General features: G+C 38.4%; 1 long non-coding RNA gene across 1 annotated transcript in view; it reads left to right on the top strand.

Annotated features, from left to right (window-relative positions):
• The window catches only part of LOC309846500, a 233,847-nt gene extending 229,981 nt beyond the window's left edge, over positions 1–3,866 (top strand). Inside the window, exon 5 of the long non-coding RNA XR_014301964.1 lies at positions 3,759–3,866. This is a non-coding gene — a long non-coding RNA (uncharacterized lncRNA). The remainder of the gene's footprint in view (positions 1–3,758) is intronic.
• Positions 3,867–18,515: the final 14,649 nt, after the last annotated feature.

Here is an 18,515-nt window from a genome sequence, read left to right as displayed (position 1 = left end):
CAGTGCTCCATGCAATACGTCCCCTCCTTAATACCCACCACCAGGTAATTTATTCCTTCTTATTGCTGAGTTGTGTTTTGCTGTGTGGCTATACCGAGATGTTTATGTGTTTGCCATGTATTTATCCATTCCTCTATTATCTGTTGGCCTCTTGATAGGCATCTGGATTGTTCCCAGTATTTTAGCTATTACAAATTAAACCGCTATGAACATTAACAACAAGTCTTTTTATGGACATATACTTTATTTTTTGCACTAAAATGTAGGAGTGGCCTGGCTGGATCATTTGGCAGGTATGTGTTTGATTTTTTAAGAAGCTGTCAACCCACTTTCCAAAGTGGTTTTACCACTTTGCATTCCCACCAGCAGTGAATGAAGGTTCCAGTTCCTCCACATCCTCACTAATATTTGATGTGGTTGGTGTTTTTAGTTGTAGCTTTATGATAAGCATGCAGTGGTACCTTCTTAGGGTTCCATGCCCACTCCAAAAGTAAATAAGAGAGTTCATTTTCTAAATAACTAATAAGTTTCCATAGAATTCAGGATATAAAAGAGTACACAGAACAAAATTACAAAAGATGCCTGTAGGACATTTATACATTTAAAAAATGTTTTCTGGGTGGTTCAGTGAGTGGAGCATCCACTGTTGGTTTAGGCTCAGGTTGTGGTCTTGGGATCATGGAGTCGAGGCCTGGATCAGGCTCAGCACTCAGCAAGGAGTCTGCTTGGGATTTTCTCTCTCCCTCTTCCTCTGCCCTTCCCCTCCCCATGCTCACTCTCTCTCAGATAAATAAATCTTTAAAAAATTTTAAAAATATTTTCTTTTTCTTTGGGACTAGTTCTAGGGAATTGGAATGTTTATTTTTTTAAAATAATTTTTTGTAAGTTAAATAGATGACATATTCACTTGGAGTACAAGTATTATACAAATCAACCATTTTACTTGACTGTGTTCCCTGGTGGAGACCAAACCAACCAAAACAAAACAAAAACTATCCATAAAATTAGTGGCAGAATTAGAACTAAAGTCCAAGTTTCTTAACTTCTTAACTAGTGTTGTGCTACTTTTCATATATCAGCATATTGTACAAATTATTTTGGATTTAATATGCAGTTAGGAACTTCTGAGTGCATAATGTCTAAAGAGTGATAAAAATTGCTTATGTGTATCTACACAACATGCAGCAGAGAAAAACAATCATTCACTTGAGCTTGAAACCTGTATTTGTAGGATTGGAGTGCAATCTCTTTATCTGCTAGATAAAGCAAGGCAGTGAGAAGGCACTTTAGGAAGAATTATGGAAAATAGGATATCCAATTGTATAGCAAGAAAAGGCAGAAGGAAAACAAAATAAGAATAAGCATTAATTACAAAACTGCTGTGCAAAGACTTGTGTAGAGGATCTGGTGGGGACGGGGGGTGGTTGAGGGAGAAGCCATTAATAACATATGGTCAGAGAGTTAGTTTTAAGTCCTCAGAGGTATAGACATGGGAACCACAGAGATCATTCCAAATGCATAAATGGGAGAAAATTTAAGAATAAATCATAAGAATAAGAAGCCCAAAGTAGAAGACTCTATCACTCACTAGGTGTCAGAATATAGGTGTGTGTGGGGGGGTGATAACACAGAACCCGAGAAAAAAAGAAAATGTAAAGCTTTAGATGCCAAAGGAGAGGGCGTATAGGAAGAACAGTTCAAAGGAAATCTTTGAAGATCTAAACAAAATAATAAGAAAAAGGCAAGTGCCTAGAAATAGAAATTGTAGAACATGGATAAGAGGAAAACCCATAAGGAAATTGACCGGGAATGGTCTGCATTTGTGGCTTATAATAATGGTAAATGACAGGAAAATAGACAGGGATGGATTTATGCTTAATTTATAATAAAAGATATCTGAAATTTATGTGAGAAGACATTATCGTAAGTATGACTTGGGGAGGGGATACAATGTTTTTTATACCGTTCTACCCCAGAGTGACTGCACCAAATGAATTACCACCGAGAGATGATGGTTCATTGATGTTACTTATAGTAATAGGCCAAGTTTTATGAAAACAAAACAAAGTAATAGAAATATAAGGCTTTGCACATTAAAAGACCCAATATAGACATACAAGACCAGTGGAAAAAGGCTTAGTAGCAACCTATATGACAAGGACATCAGTGTTACAGTGAGTGGACTTTAAAGGAGACATTGACACATGTCATGGAATGGAGTACTTTTCTAATCAGTTCTACTTGTGATCCAAACTCTAAGAGGTAGCAGGAAAAAAAAAAAAAAAAAAAAAAAATATATATATATATATATATATATATATATAGACACACACACACACACACATATATGTATGTGTGGAGGTCGATATACATATATTTATATGTAATGTATATGTAGTGTATATAATATATATTTATATATGTATATTGACCTCCTCATAGCCCTGATTTTCAGTCTTTCTATTTATATGGCAATTTATGTCCAATAATGGTTTAGTTTAGACTCAGATCGGGTTATTAATAACAGCGGGGGAGACATGGTTGGGTTTTTTTTCTAATATCTGTCCAAACATTGCCGAAAAAGTTCACATATGTCATCAGAGGATTTGGGATTAGCCCCTGCCTTAGATGTACTGGTACTGCTATTAATTCAGTCCCTCAGATTGTCGGGAATGTCGTGGAATGTTGCTCTAACTGTGTTCAGCTTTGATGCATTGTAGCTCTGTCCCTGGGCTGGGGAGGAGAGAGGAGTGGTCGGCTGATTGGTCCTGGTCCATCTCCATCACAAAGCACAGATTCTCTCATTCCCTTTTGACTTTGCCTCTTATCCTTGTAATTAAGACTCCTTTGATTTTGTTTGGCAACTCACCATGTGTAGCGCGTAAAGGAGTACAGGACCAGAAAACTGGCATTCTCACAATTTCACAGGGTCCTTGATTAAACTCCATTTAATTCCGAGAATCTTAATCAAGGTAATTATCTGGCTGAGGGTGTCTGCGTCTGCACTTGCTTCTCCTGTGGGTTCCTCCAACAGCTGGAAGGTGTTTTGGATGTGGCGGCTCCTCCACAATGGGTCCACCGTGGAGGAGCGGTGGTGTGTGCCTATCAGCAGCTCTAGTTAAGTGTAGTCCTGGATGCCCGGCTATACTGATTTGTTTTTAAACCTTCCAAATGTGTACAAAGCGGGCTGTTTATTTTGTGCCAAAAGACGAGATTAGCTAATTTGCGGTAATGCTGAATTCAACCCTCTAATATATTTCTCCATAATTCTCATAATTTTCACACCAAAGGGCAGTGATTACTTACCTAGCACACTTGCTACCTTCTCCAAAATCCAACGGGAAGTTCAATCCGGAGAGAGGCCAGAGGGCATACGCAATTTATTCATCAGTCATTTTATGCCATTTCAGGTTTAGCAGATGCTAAACATTTTAACCTTGTTAACCAGCCAGCGTTGCAGAAAAAACAAATAAGAATAATTCGTCCTATTAGAAATCTCACTTGGGAAATTCCAAGATCTGTGAGTCAAAATAGTTTTGAGAACTAGTGTTAGGTATGACTCCCAAGTTTCACATTTTGTCATGTTATTCTGTTTTTTCCAGGAAGGTTCATCTGAGGTTGGGGCAGAGGATAGGAGGGGGGCGGGTTAAAGATTTTCTTAAAAATAATCCAGACTTTTCCCTTTGATTTATGCCTTATGGGTGAATCGATCCAACAGAGCTATTATATATTTTCTTTTTCCATTTCTTTCCGTCAAGGCCTTCAGCTCGTGGGTGGAGGAAGGATGAGTTTTCTCTAGTCCTGGCATTTCAGAGTGGGAAGGCCTTGGATGGACTCCAACCTGGCAGCATTTCTCACTTCCTGGTTTTGGGGTTTGTTTGTTTGTTTTTAATTTTGTTTTTGTTTATTTGTTTTTAACTTGCAAAACTCTTCCATAATAATATAAGATCTTGTGAACAATTATAGAAATTTCTCATTAATTTCAAGCTTTTTTATATAGCTTGTAAGCCAAATTATTTCCTATCAGTACAGTATTTAATACCATGAACTTAATTTAATGAATATCCAACATATTCACAACAGATAAAATTGTATTGTTCCCTCCTTTTGTTAATGCACATTAAATAAACATTCATCCAAAAATATTTTCCAGGATAAATGTGAAAGGTTATATTTTATATCTTTGTGTTTAGACAAAGATGTTTTCATCAAAATAGATAAAAGCTGCTTTCATGTCCTCATGTTTGGAATTTTTGAACGATTTTTTAAAATGTAACTTTCATACATAATCTTAGATAATGAAATAATAGAGACCATGCTGAGCTCTTTTTGCAAACATTTCTCCTCTCATAATGTATTGCCAATGTCAGTCATTTTGAGTTCTAATTTCTGATTTTATTTCTAATGTATTTATTTCTAATAAATAAAAATTCCCAAAGAAGAGAAATGTTGCTATGTATTCTAAGCATTTGAAACTGAAATCACCTTGATGGGCCATATAAGAATATGCAAGATGAATTCAACTTATGATAGACCAAAATGAACTTTCAGAAGAGGATCTCTCTTACATTTTTCTCTGACTGGTGGCTTTTCCATATCAGTTCTTCATGCTACCTTCTTTAAAACGGTTGTCTGTGTTTGGTATAAAAATGTATGACTTTGGGCGCCTGGGTGGCTCAGTGGGTTAAGCCTCTGCCTTCGGCTCAGGTCATGGTTCCAGGGTCCTGGGATCGAGCCCCGCATCGGGCTTTCTGCTCAGCGGGGAGCCTGCTTCCCCCTCTTTCTCTGCCTGCCTCTCTGCCTACTTGTGATCTCTCTCTCTGTCAAATAAATAAATAAAATCTTTTAAAAAAATGTATGATTAAGACCAAAAATTTCAAAATCCCGTAATAATTTAAAAAACAAAGTAGAAATGAGACATCCATGATACTAGCAGCTTCTGGGAGCAGGAAGATAAGAAAGTGATTTGAAAGTAAGGGGAAACCTTGACCAAAATATTTTATTTCAAATATTTTTTTTTTAAATCAAGCAAATATTATAAAATCTTAGCTATTGTCAATTTTCAGTGGTCTGTACAAATCTCTAAAAAACCTTTTTTATCCTGATTGGATTTGCTTTGAAAATCTATCTGATAGCTCTCTGTCATTACTGACTAGAAAAAAACGGCTGGTTACTTAACATTTTTCTGCTTTAGTATGTCACTCTGCTGTATGGCACGAATGTAAAGATGAATGAGGTAATGTTGGGAAAGTGCCTAGTACAGTCCCTGGCCCAGGTAACAAACCAAAATATTAGTTCGTTCTCTTCCTTGTGGCCTGTTCTGTTTACAAAAGCTTCTAAATCTCTCCGGCTTTTTATCGTCCCAACTCCTCCGGATGGTTTTGATCTCTTGTTCCTACCCCACAGTTCACTCCAGGCAGACGCTAGTTATCCTCCCCAGCACCTTGACAATCTTTTTCTCTGTGAGCAACCTGAGAGTAGTTGGAAAACTAACTTTTCCATACATGGGACAGTGAATCAGAATACTTAGAAGACCACTGTGTTCTTTTGTCCAATAATAATAACATAATAATAATGACTTCAGTTCAAGTTGATGCTTATGTGTCCCAAACCAACGTTCTTTAAGTGTCTAACCATTTAACTTGGCTTTTTTCCTTTTCCATGACAGAGAGTATCAGCGATGCTTGGGAATGTCAAGAGGAGAACAAGAAAGCTGACAGAATAAGGGGAGATTTAATCAGAATGTCAATGTAACACCAGGATGACTTTTGTTTTTTTTACTATTAAAAGGCATGTATTATGTTATTACTTAAAAATAAACCTATACCCTTGATTCTGTGTACATCTTAATTACAATTATATGCAACCATATACAAAACAAAAGCCTATTCATATTATAGATTACTAGAAAGAAGTATTCTTAGGCTTCAGTCATGGTCTCAGGATATTTTTCCTTCTCTCATACTTGTGAATATCCGAATTTTCTATAACTGAGCATGTGTTACTTTTGCATAAGAAAAATGACACAAGTCTTCAGAATAAAAATGGGCAGCATCTTCAATGACTAACATTTAAGCACATTTGCGCACACAATCATACGAGGTGTCACTCAGGAAAAATAGTGCGGGGCGGGGCACTTGGTATGTTGAATATAGATGAACTTGGGTTCCACTACCAGCAGTGTCTGCTGGAGACTCTATAGATCTCTGAGGCAGGCATGACAATTCCTAGAAAAAGCAATCCAGGTTATTTCAGCAAGCAGCTGTCTCACAAACACCTCCAGGATGCCTTTGAACGTTAAAGGATGTTGATCAAAGCCAAGTGTCTTGTGAGCCTTCAGAGATATTTCAGCAGGACATTAAAACAAAACAAGGGAACTGACATCAACTTCACTCCCCGTGCTGATGTGGTTTGTCCTCTTGGCATCACGCCTCTGATATTATGCACGCACGAGGGCTTAGATGACAATGCATTGCCGTTGCCATAGCAAAAACAGCAGAATATCTATTAGTGTGTACTCCACGGCCCACAATACGTAGGACAGGGAGCTCCACACTGGCTAGGATTAACTTCTCTTTCATGGGGCAAAATGCGATTTACAATCGCCTTGCAGCTGCCTTTGAAACTTTGCCTTTCCCAAAGGAAGGGCTAAGGACAGGTCCTAGAGTAGCACTGCAGAATTAAATTCTACTCTGCATCAGCTTTGCACACAGGAAACCCCAAATTGTCCATGTCTATGTTGGCCTCCTAAAGAAAAATGTTCAGTCTGCATTAACTGGTAGGGCCCAGCAAGGCAGAAAGACATTGATTTGGGAGCCCAGGTCTTAAAACTCTCTAGTGAGTAGATTCAAAAGGGTAAAAGCCATTTTCCTATCCACATTCCATCAGAAATATGTAATGTATTAAGAAATCCTATAACCAGCAACAAATACAGGTACACATTAATAAGTTCTAACAAACTCATAGCATTTGAAAATAGCCAAGAACATGAAGTCTATTTGAAGAAAGAACAATCAGGAATGTTAATGAAATATTTCAGAACCCATATGGTAAAATGGTTCATTTAAAAATTCTGATTTTCGTTACCCTTTCCCTCACCATGTAACTGTTTCCCTGTATAAAATGACTAACTCAAAGTCTCACTGAAAGAGGAACATACTGGTTGTCCTATTATGGGCGTACCTCGCATCCTTACATAACACAGGGAAAAGGGAAACGGCGTCCACATGCTCGTGCTTCTGTCTCTGTCTCTGCCACACACACACACACACACACACGAGTATTTATGTGTATCCGGGAGCTCTCTGATGTACCTGGCCCTCCCTCCTTTTTCCCTTTTGTATCCTTCAACCTAGCAGAACAGAATCAGAATGCTGAAAGAGCTTGATTTCAGGAGTTCTTTTCCATTTAACTCTCAAGAAAAATCAGACATCATCTCAATCATCAGTAAGGTAACCTAAATTTTGAACCCAAGGGGAGTACAAGAGTATAGTTGTGGCTCGTTACACCTTATAGCCTAGAATTTTGATGGACTGTCCTGTGATTTAGTGAAATTCAGTCTATGTTAACTGGATAGAGGAAAGAAGATATGCCAAGTAGAAGAAATTCACAAAGTCTGGGTGGTTTTTACTAATAGACGGTGTATACACTGATGTGAGAAACTGGATTGAAACTTGAGTTTTCTTTAGTGTGTATATCTGGTAACCACTACACCTTGATTTTTATTGTGATTGTAAAATCCTAGCTACTTCTTGATTTGGTCTCAACCCGTGTTACCAAGCTTTATGCTTTTCCTCTAGTGAACTCTACTGGGCTGTCTCAAATCTGCACTCGCACGCCTGCTCCTGACCCTTTGCACTTACTTTCGTGTTCACTCACCTGGAATACCATGACAGTTGCATCTTTGCCTTAAGGACCTAGAATGAGTGATGGTTCCCAAGGAAAAGTGCAGAATATGGTATTATTTCAATCTGCCTTGCTGGTGGACCTTGATAGGCCATTATTACAGCACTTAATATGTACTGATTTTTCCTATATTGAGTTCTACACATCTTTACATTGTAAACTTCTTTTTTTTTTTTAAAAGATTTTATTTATTTATTTGACAGACAGAGATCACAGGTAGGCAGAGAGGCAAGCAGAGAGAGAGGAGGAAGCAGGCTCCCTGCTGAGCAGAGAGCCCAACGTGGGGCTCGATCCCAGGACCCTGGGATCATGACCTGAGCCGAAGGCAGAGGCTTTAACCCACTGAGCCACCCAGTTTACCCATTGTAAACTTCTTGAGAGCCAGAATCATGTGTTACTAGACTGCTTAAGAGAATGGTTCCTGGAGTCACACAGACTAGAGATGATACCTAGTCTTTGAAACCTAGAGACTGAGCAAAACTCTTAACCTCTCTGAGCTTCCATTTCCTAATGTGTACCCCAGGGATATATGTCATATGGTTGTGGTAAGAGTTGATCATGAAGATGGATTTACAGTCCTCTGCACAGTGGGTGGCACACAGCAAACACTTAATAAACACTGGTATTGCTCTCTATTCACTCCCAAAGTGCCTAGCGTAGGGTTCAGCTCATACTGAATCCTCAGTAAAAATCTATTAATTGCTTAATGCATGAATAAATGTAAATGTCTTCTTTTAAAAGCCATCGATGTTGCTTAATTTTTTTTTTTTTTTCAATTTGTGCGAACTAAGGGGAAGTAACTAAAAAAGTTAGTTCTGTGTGCAACAAATAAGGTCTGCTGAAACATCTACAAACCATTTGGGGAGCACTGTAATTGGTGACCCACATGAATTTTCTCCTGGAGGCAGTTCCTTGGAAGAACAAGGAAAGATATGCAGAGAGTATCATCCAGCTGAGACAAGCTTATTAGCGCTCCCATTGACTCCCCTAGAAGCCCACCTGCGAAAGCTCTGTCTGGGAATCCTCCCGGGCTCAGAGGGCCTCAGCTGCGTGGTAAAAGCCAGTGTACGCATTTAAGCAGGTCATCAGCATGGGACTGGCCCTCATTCAGCCTGCCTGTCCTTGTTGGGGCTGTGGTGGTGCACAGATGAGAAAGGAGCATCTTGGCTTTATATATGAGAGAAAATGATTGATTTATGCCCCATGGAAATACATCTTTACAATAATTCAAGAACACCCTAAAAATTGAAAGTGAACTGGAACAGAAATTGTCCATCCAGAGTAAACAGACTTGCCCTCAGGTAAAGGAAAAATTTTTCAAAGTGTTCTTATTCCTCTTACTGTAACTGTAAAATCATTCATGTCATTTACTACTATAACTAAAACAGGTACCTGTAGTATTTCTTGAGCTGAACTTGGTGTTCCATTGTTACACTGGGATAGTATACAACCTCCGCCCCCACCCCTTTAATTTATAGTGGAGGAAACAAGATAATTTTCTTAAGTTGAAATGCAAAGGTCAGCTGGGAGCTTCCTTACTCTTGAGATTAAAAGGCTATATGAACCACAGTTGCATGGCCTGGAAATCCAAAATCTGATTCAAGAGTTTTGAGACTACCTGAGATTATGATCTGTTCACTACTACTTCTGGGCTCATGCTGTATGTGTGTGTGTGTGTGTGTGTGTGTGTGTGTGTGTGTGTGTGTAAAATTTTTGTTCAATGCAACATTAGCCCAGATGTGAAACTCTGCCCTTTTGCTGATTTCTGCAAGACCTAGTGATTTTAGATTTACTATTGACTTGGGGGTCATGAGGAGGGCCTACAATGTATTCTGATCAGAGAAGAATACAATATTTCAGATTAAACACCCTACCTCTTGAAAATCCATTCAGTCACACTGCTACTAACACAGAGCCTGTGCCTCATCATTCTCCAGATTTTGCATTTTTTTCTCTGGTTCTTTTCTCTTTCTTCTCCATTTCCCCTTCCATTATCCCTCTTTTTCCCTAGAACAAATAACAAACATTTACAAAATTCCTCTTCATCAGATAGAATCAGAATGGTATGCAGGGTGGGGCTTCCGTGGTTCGAATCCTGGCACCACCACTTCCAGGGAACGTGACCTTGGGTAAGTGACTTTACCTCTCTACCTCAGTCTCATCAATCTGTATAACGGGGGAGAAAAGAATTCATATCTCCCAAAGGTAGTACTGATAATCAAATGAATTAGATCATTTAGCACTTAGAATAGTTTTTGGTACAGAGGAAGTAACAGAAATGTTTATTAAGCAAATGGTTCTTTTGTTATTGTTGCTTGAACTACCTTAGTGCCTTATCTTCAATTTTCATTGACTTCTCAAGATAGTTTCCAGCAAATCAACCTTTTTCTTCCTAGGAAGAATTCTGGTGCCAGATGTTCAGGAAACCCTGGTTTCATGTTATGAGAAATATTTTCACTCTAGAAATCATTTGCAAAATATTGGTGTCTGCTATTATCCTCCATCAAGTGGTAAAATACTGCAAGGAACACATATGTACAAGGAAGCTGGTAACCAGTCTAAGCACTTAAATCTATGGAACATGATCCCACAGGGCTGATGATGCTCAATGAATAGTGTATCACTTCTTTCTCAGAAGCTTATTAAAGGAACAAGTTTTTCAAGTTCACAGGCAATGCCAGAAAAAGCCATTTTTATTTGGACTGTGACACATAAACATAATGGCCCAAAGGGAAGAGGTCTTTTTCAGGCACGATACTGAATTCAAGCGGCTTATAATTCCAGCAATATACGAGGCAATGGCCTTGACCTCTAGGCTATTTAAACTTGCCTCCATGTTAGTATTTCTATGAAATGATAAGCAAAGTTATTGAAAGCCATTTCCGATGAAGGGATGGCATGTGGACAGTCACTTCCAAGACATTTGAAAATAAAAACTGATATAAAATGAGGTATTGTTAAAACTAAAAAGACAAGTGGCGAGAAGGGAAAAACTGATTAGGCAAAGTTCAGTGCCAAAGTATCCAAGGACCAAGAAAAACTCAACTGGGAATGCAGACTCCAGCTGCTCCAATTGGCCATCAACTCTACCTGGAATCTTGTTAAAAATGCAAATTCTAGACTTCCTCCCACACTCAGTTACACTTAATATCTCTGCAGGAAGGGTCCAGAAATTTGTTTACCCAAGCTCTCCTGGTGATTCAATTCTCACTCATGCTCAAGTTTGAGAAGCACTGAGGAAGATGCATTTTTGAGTTGCCCACATTCTCTAAAATAATATGTAAAAAATCCAAGAGAAAGACAGAGCAAATTTAATTTGGCATTTGACTGGATTTGATTTGAAATTTGTTGTTTAATCTTGATTAAGCTAAGCCATCTCCTTTAGTTTCCCTGCTTTGGGAGTAAATTGATTGTATGAAAGATACTAATTTCACGTAGAATTTAAGGATTATCTGAGTAAATTATTAATTGGAATGAAAAAAATTCTGCCAAATTTAACATTATGCATGGCAGAAGCCCTGAACAATTGAGTCAGTTTCTCTAAAACAAGGCTATGTACTCATTCGTTAAATTGTGCATTTTTGGCAATATATGTAGAAACAAAATGGGTAAGCAGACTGAGAAGGCACGATGATTTTACCGAGGCTTCTGTAGATGCGAATCTTAATCCAGGTAGACAGTGATGGATGCTTTGTTAGATCAATGACAATCCATTAAGAGCTAATGTGGAATCTGTTTCCAACAATGAAGGAGACAGAAGGATTTTTATATATTGAACAGCAAAACAAGGGTATACCAGAAGCAAGAGTTTCAAAATTTCTTATTAGAATCTAAGTTTGAATAACATGATATAAAAGTCATTATTTATTATAAAAAGGAAAACTTAGTCAAAACACATACTTTTGAAGATGTAAATGTATAGCCTTTGCTAAGCACTAAAGTAATGAATGTATAAATTATGAATATAATTGGGCGCCTGGGTGGCTCAGTGGGTTAAGCCGCTGCCTTCGGCTCAGGTCATGGTCTCAGGGTCCTGGGATCGAGTCCCGCATCGGGCTCTCTGCTCAGCAGGGAGCCTGCTTCCCTCTCTCTCTCTCTGCCTGCCTCTCCGACTACTTGTGATTTCTCTCTGTCAAATAAATAAAATCTTTAAAAAAAATTATGAATATAATTAATTCACTTGTAATAAAATATTATGCGTTATTGAGAAAAAGAGCAAGATGGTGGAGGAGACATAAATGTCATCAGGTCCCAGGAGTATAGCTAGATAGTTATTAAACCATTCAGAACAGCTACAAACTCAACAGGAGATCAAAGAGAAGAAGAGCAGCAATTCTAGGAACCACTTCCCGGAAGGTAGGATGTGTAGAGAAGTGAATCTGAGGCAACATTTGGGAAGCTAGACCAAGGGGTAAGGGGCCGGCTCCTGGCAAGTGATAGAGCAACAGAACACAAAATCGGAAATTTTAGAAGTCGGCTCCACTGAGGGACGTCACTCCAGAGGTTAAGCAGGTGTGGGGGGGGGGTGTTGGGGCTAGGGGGTAGGGGACTAGGGAATGAGGGTGGGGAGAATGGAGGGATGGGGAATGCAGCCCTTGCAGGGAGGGTGTGGTCTCAGGATCTGTGGGGTCACAGAAAGACCAGTGTGTCTGAGTGTGGCAGAGCTCCCAGGTATCAGAGTGGGGAAGCCAGCTGCAGAGACTGAGCTGAGTGGGGGCTCTCAGTTCAGGGTCACCTTAAACTGTGATCTGAGGCACAGTCAGGCCACTGTTCTTCGGGTGGGGACCCAAAAAACAGCAGATCCAAGGAGATTCCCCTTGCATGCTGCAGGAATCTGCTGGGTTTGGGGACTCTAAACAGGGCCATATGCCAGATAGAAATGCTCAGTCACAGGCTGGGTGAGCTCGGAGTGAGGTTGGACACTAGGGAGATGGGAGGGATTGACTGCTTTTCTCTGAGGAGTACTGAGGAGTGGGGCCTGGGCTCTCAACGCCTACAGGGCCGAAGACTGGGAGGCTGCCATCTTCACTCCCGCCCCCCAGAGCTCTACGGAAAGCATTCAGGGGACAAAAGCTCGCGAGAGCGAACCGAGCAGATTATTTAGTCTGGCCCTTGGAAAGAGTAGTGCAATTCTCCTCCAGCAAAGACATTTGAGAATCACTACAACAGGCCCCTCCCCCAGATCAGCAAGAACATCCAGCCAAGACCAAGTTCACCAATCAACAAGAACTGTACAACTCCAGAGGTAGGGGAATACAGAATATAGAATTCATGGCTTTTTCCCCATGATCCTTTAGTCTTTCAAAGTTAATTTATTTTATTTCTTTTTCTTATTCTATTTTTTAAAATTTGTCATCTTTCTTATTTTAACATTTTAAAACTATTTTATGTTATTAATACCTTTAAAAAAACTTCTTAAATTTTCATTATTATAGTCATATTTTATCCCTTCATTATATTTAACCTTATTTTTTGTATACATATAGGTTTTTTTTTTCCTTTAAAATTTTGGGATAAAATTTATTCTAATGGATCAAAATATACCCTAAATCTAGTGCATGACTTTGTTCTATTCTCTAGCCTGATCACATTCTTCCCTCTTTTTTTTCAACCAACTTTTTATCAATACCTTTTTTAGAATCTTTTAAAATTTTGTTCTTTACATTCATATTCCATCCCTTTATCATGTTTACCCTTATTTGTGTGTGTGTGTGTGTGAGTGTGTATAATTTTTTCTTTCTTTCTTTAAAATTCTGGGAGTTAGTTTCTTCTAACAGACCAAAAAAAAAAACACCTAAAATCAAGTGTGTGCCTCTGTTCTTTCACCAGTCATGTGTGTGTGTGTGTGTGTGTGTGTGTGTGTGTGTGTGTATTTTTTTTCTTTTTTTTCCTTTTCTCCCCCACCTTTCTTCTCTCCCAGTTTTGGGTCCCTTATGATTTGGTTAGTGTATATTTTTCTGGGGTCATTATTACCCTTTTAGTATTTTGTTCTCTTATTCATCTATTCTTATTTGGATAAAATGACAAGGCAGGAAAAAATCACCACACACAAAAAAAAAGAATAAGAAAAACTACAAACAGCTGGGACCTAATCAATATGGACATCGGTAATATGTCAGAACTAGAGTTCAGAATGATGATTATCAAGGTTACAGCTAGGCTCGAAAAAAGCATGGGAAATATTACAGAATCTCTTTCTGGAGAAGTAAAATCATCTAGAGAAATAAAAGAACTAAAATCTAACCAAGTTGAAATAAAAAAAAGTTATTAATGAGGTGCAATAAAAAATGGAGGCTCTTACTGCTAGGATAAATGAGACAGAAGAGAGAATTAGTGATATAGAAGACTAAATGATGGAGAATAAAGAAGCTTAGCAAAAGAGAGAAAAACAAATACTGGGCCATGAGGGGGGAATTTGAGAGATATGATACCATAAGGTGAAACAATATTAGACTAATTGGGATCCCAGAAGAAGAAGAAAGAGAGAGGGGGGGCAGAAGGTATACTGGAGCAAATGAAAGAAGAGAACTTCCCTAATTTGGCAAAAGGAACAAGCATCAAAACCCAGGAGGCACAGAGAACTCCCCTCAAAATCAATAAAAATAGGCCAACACCCATCATCTAATAGTAAAACATACAAGTCACAGTGACAAAGAGAAAATCCTGAAAGCAGCTCAGGATAAGAGGTCTCAACATCACTGTAACATACAATGGTAGAAATATTAGATTGACAGGAGACCTATCCACAGAGACCTGGCGGGCCAGAATGGACTGCCATGATATATTCAGAGAACTAAATGAAAATTAAAAAAAAAAAGCAGCCAATAAATAAAAAAACAACTAACAGAATTTGCAAACACCATAGCAGCCCTATAGGAAATATTGAAATGGGTCCTCTAAGCAAAGAGAGAGCCTAAAAGTAGTAGACCAGAAAGGAACAGAGACAATATACAGTAACAGTCACCTTACAGGCAATACAACAGCACTAAATTCTTATCTTTCAATAGTTAACCTGATTGTAAATGGGCTAAATGTCCCAGTCAAAAGACAAAGGGCATCAGAATGGATTAAAAAAAAAAAAAAAAAGGGAACCATCTCTATGCTGTCTGCAATAAACTCATTTTAGACCCAAAGACACCTCTAGATTTAGTGAGGTGAGGGAGGGAGTGGAAAACAATTTACCATGCTAGTGAACATCAAAAGAAACCAGGGGTGGAAATCCTTATATCAGATCAATTAGATTTTAAACCAAAGACTATAATAAGAGATGAGGAAGGACACTATATCATACCCAAAGTGTCTGTCCATGAAGAAGATCTGACAATTTTAAATATCTATGCCCCTGACATGGGGGCAGCCAACTATATAAATCAATTAATAACAAAATCAAAGAAACACATCAACAATAATACAATAATAGAAGGGGACTTTAACACTCTCCTCACTGAAATGGACAGATTATCTAAGGAAAAGATCAATAAGGAAATAAAGGCCTTAAATGACACACTGGACCAGAGGAACATAACAGATATTTTCAGAACATTCCACCCCAAAGCAACAGAATACACATTCTCTTCTATTGCACATGGAACATTCTCCAGAATAGATTACATCCTGGGTTACAAATCAGGTCTCAACTGGTACCAAAAGAGTGGGATCATTCCCTGCATATTTTCAAACCATATGCTTTTAAACTAGAACTCAATCACAAGAGGAAATTTGGAAAGAACCCAAATACATGGAAGCTAAAGAGCATCCTACTAAAGAATGAATGGGTCAACCAGGAAATTAAAGAAGTGAAAAAATTCATGGAAACAAATGAAAATGAAAATGCAACTGTTCAAAATCTGTGGGACACAGCAAAGGTGGTCCTGAGAGGAAAGTATATAGCCATACAAGCCTTTCTCAAGAAACAAGAAAGACCTAACCCTACACTGAAAGGAGCTGGAGAAAGAAGAGTGAAGAAAGCCTAAACCCAGTATGAGAAGAGAAGTAATAAAGATCAGAGCAGAAATCAATGAAATTGAAGCCAAAAGAACAGTAGAACAAATCAACAAAACTAGGAGCTGGTCCTTTGAAAGAATTAATAAGATTGATAAACCCTTGGCCAGACTTATCAAAAAGAAAAGAGAAAGGACCCAAATAAATAAAATCATGAATGAAAGAGGAGAGATCACAACCAACACCGAAGAAATGCAAACAATTATGAGAACATATCATGAGCAAGTATATGCCAGCAAATCGGACAGTCTGGAATAATGTATATATTCCTAGGGACATATAAGCTACCAAAACTGAACCAGGAAGACATAAAAAACCTGGACAGACCCATAACCAGGAAGGAGATTAAAGCAGTCATCAAAAATCTCCCAACAAACGAGAGCCCAGGACCAGATGGTTTCCCAGGGAAATTCTACCAAAAATTTGAAGAAGAATTAATACCTATTCTCCAGAAACTGTTCCAAAAAATAGAAATGGAAGGAAAACTTCCAAACTCATTTGATGAAGCCAGCATTACTTTGATCCCAAAACCAGAAAAAGACCCGATCAAAAAAGAGAATTATAGACCAATATCTTTGATGGACATGGATGCAAAAATTCTCACCAAAATGCTAGCCAATAGGATCCAACAGTACATTAAAAGGATTATTCACCACGACCAAGTGGGATTTATTCCTGGGCAGCAAGGTTGGTTCAACATCCACAAATCAGTCAATGTGATACAACACATAAATAAAAGTAAGAACAAGAACCATATGATACTCTCAATAGATGCTAAAAAAAAAAAGCATTTGACAAATTACAGCATCCCTTCTTGATCAAAACTCTTCAGAGTGTAGGCATAGAGGGTACATATCTCAATATCCTCAAAGCCATCTATGAAAAACCCACAGTGAATATTATTCTCAATGGGGAAAAACTGAGAGGTTTTCCCCTAAGGTCAGGAACATGGCAGGAATGTCCACTATCACCACTGCTATTCAACATAGTACTAGAAGTCCTAGCCTCAGCAATCAGACGACAAAAAGAAATTAAAGACACCCAAATTGGCAAAGAAGTCAAACTTGCACTCTTTGCAGATGATATGATACTTTATGTAGAAAACCCAAAAAATTTCACTCCAAAGCTGCTAGAATGCATACAGGAATTCAGTAAAGTGTCAGGATATAAAATCAGTGCCCAGAAATCAGTTGCATTTCTATACACCAATAGCAAGACAGAAGAAAGAAATTAAGGAGTCGATCCTATTTACAATTGCACCCCAAACTGTAAGATACCTAGGAATAAACCTAACCAAAGAGGAAAAGAATTTGTACTCAGAAAACTATAAAGTACTCATGAAAGAAATTGAGGAAGACACAAAGAAATGGAAAAATGTTCCATGCTCATGGATTGGAAGAACAAATATTGTGAAAATGTCTATGCTACCTAAAGCAATCTACACATTTAATGCAATCCCTATGAAAATACCGTCAATGTTTTTCAAAGAAATGGAACAAAGAATCCTAAAATTTATATGGAACCAGAAAAGACACCGAATAGCCAGAGGAATGTTGAAAAAGAAAGCCAAAGTTGGTGGCATCACCATTCCAGTCTTCAAGCTCTATTACAAAGCTGTCATCATCAAGATAGTATGGTACTATCTTGACAGTGAGCCCAGTAACAGACCCCCAACTCTATGTTCAACTAATCTTTGACAAAGGAGTAAAGAATATCCAATGGAAAAAAGACAGTCTCTTCAACAAATGGTATTGGAAAAATTGGACAGCCACATGCAGAAGAATAAAACTGGACCATTTCCTTATACCACACACACAAAAAGATGCAAAATGGATGAAAGACCTTAGTGTGAGAAAGGAACTCATCAAAATTCTTGAGAAGGACAAAAGCAGCAACCTCTTCAACCTCAGCCACAGCAACTTCTTAGAAACATTGCCAAAGGCAAGTGAAACAAGGACAAAAAGGAACTATTGGGATTTCATCAAGATCAAAAGCTTTTGCACAGCAAAGGAAACAGTCAACAAAATCCAAAGACAACTGACAGAATGGGAGAAGATATTTGCAAATGATATATTGGATAAAGGGCTAGTATCCAAAATCTATAAAGAACTTATCAAACTCAACATCCAAAAAAACAAATAATCCAATCCAGAAATGGGGAGAGGACACGAACAGACATTTCTACAAAGAAGACATCCAAATGAGCAACAGACACATGAAAAAGTACTCAACCTCATTCAGTATCAGGGAAATACAAATCAAAACCACAGTGAGATACCACCTCACGCCAGTCAGAATGGCTAAAATTAACAAGTCAGGAAATGACAGATGTTGGCGAGGATGCGGAGTAAAGGGAACCCTCCTACATTGTTGGTGGGAATGCAAGCTGGTGCAGCCACTCTGGAAAAGAGTATGGAAGGTTCCTTAAAGAGTTGAAAATAGAGTTACCCTATGACCCAGCCATCACAGTACTGGGTATTTACCCTAAAGATACAAGTGTAGTGATCCAAAGGGGCGTGTGCACCCAAATGTTTATAGCAGCAATGTCCACAATAGACGAACTATGGAAAGAACCTAGATGTCCATCAGCAGATGAATGGATAAAGAAG

This window comes from Mustela nivalis, assembly GCF_964662115.1.
Source record: "Mustela nivalis genome assembly, chromosome: 13".
Classification (NCBI taxonomy): Eukaryota; Metazoa; Chordata; class Mammalia; order Carnivora; family Mustelidae; genus Mustela; species Mustela nivalis.
This window is presented reverse-complemented; position numbering and strand designations above follow the sequence as displayed.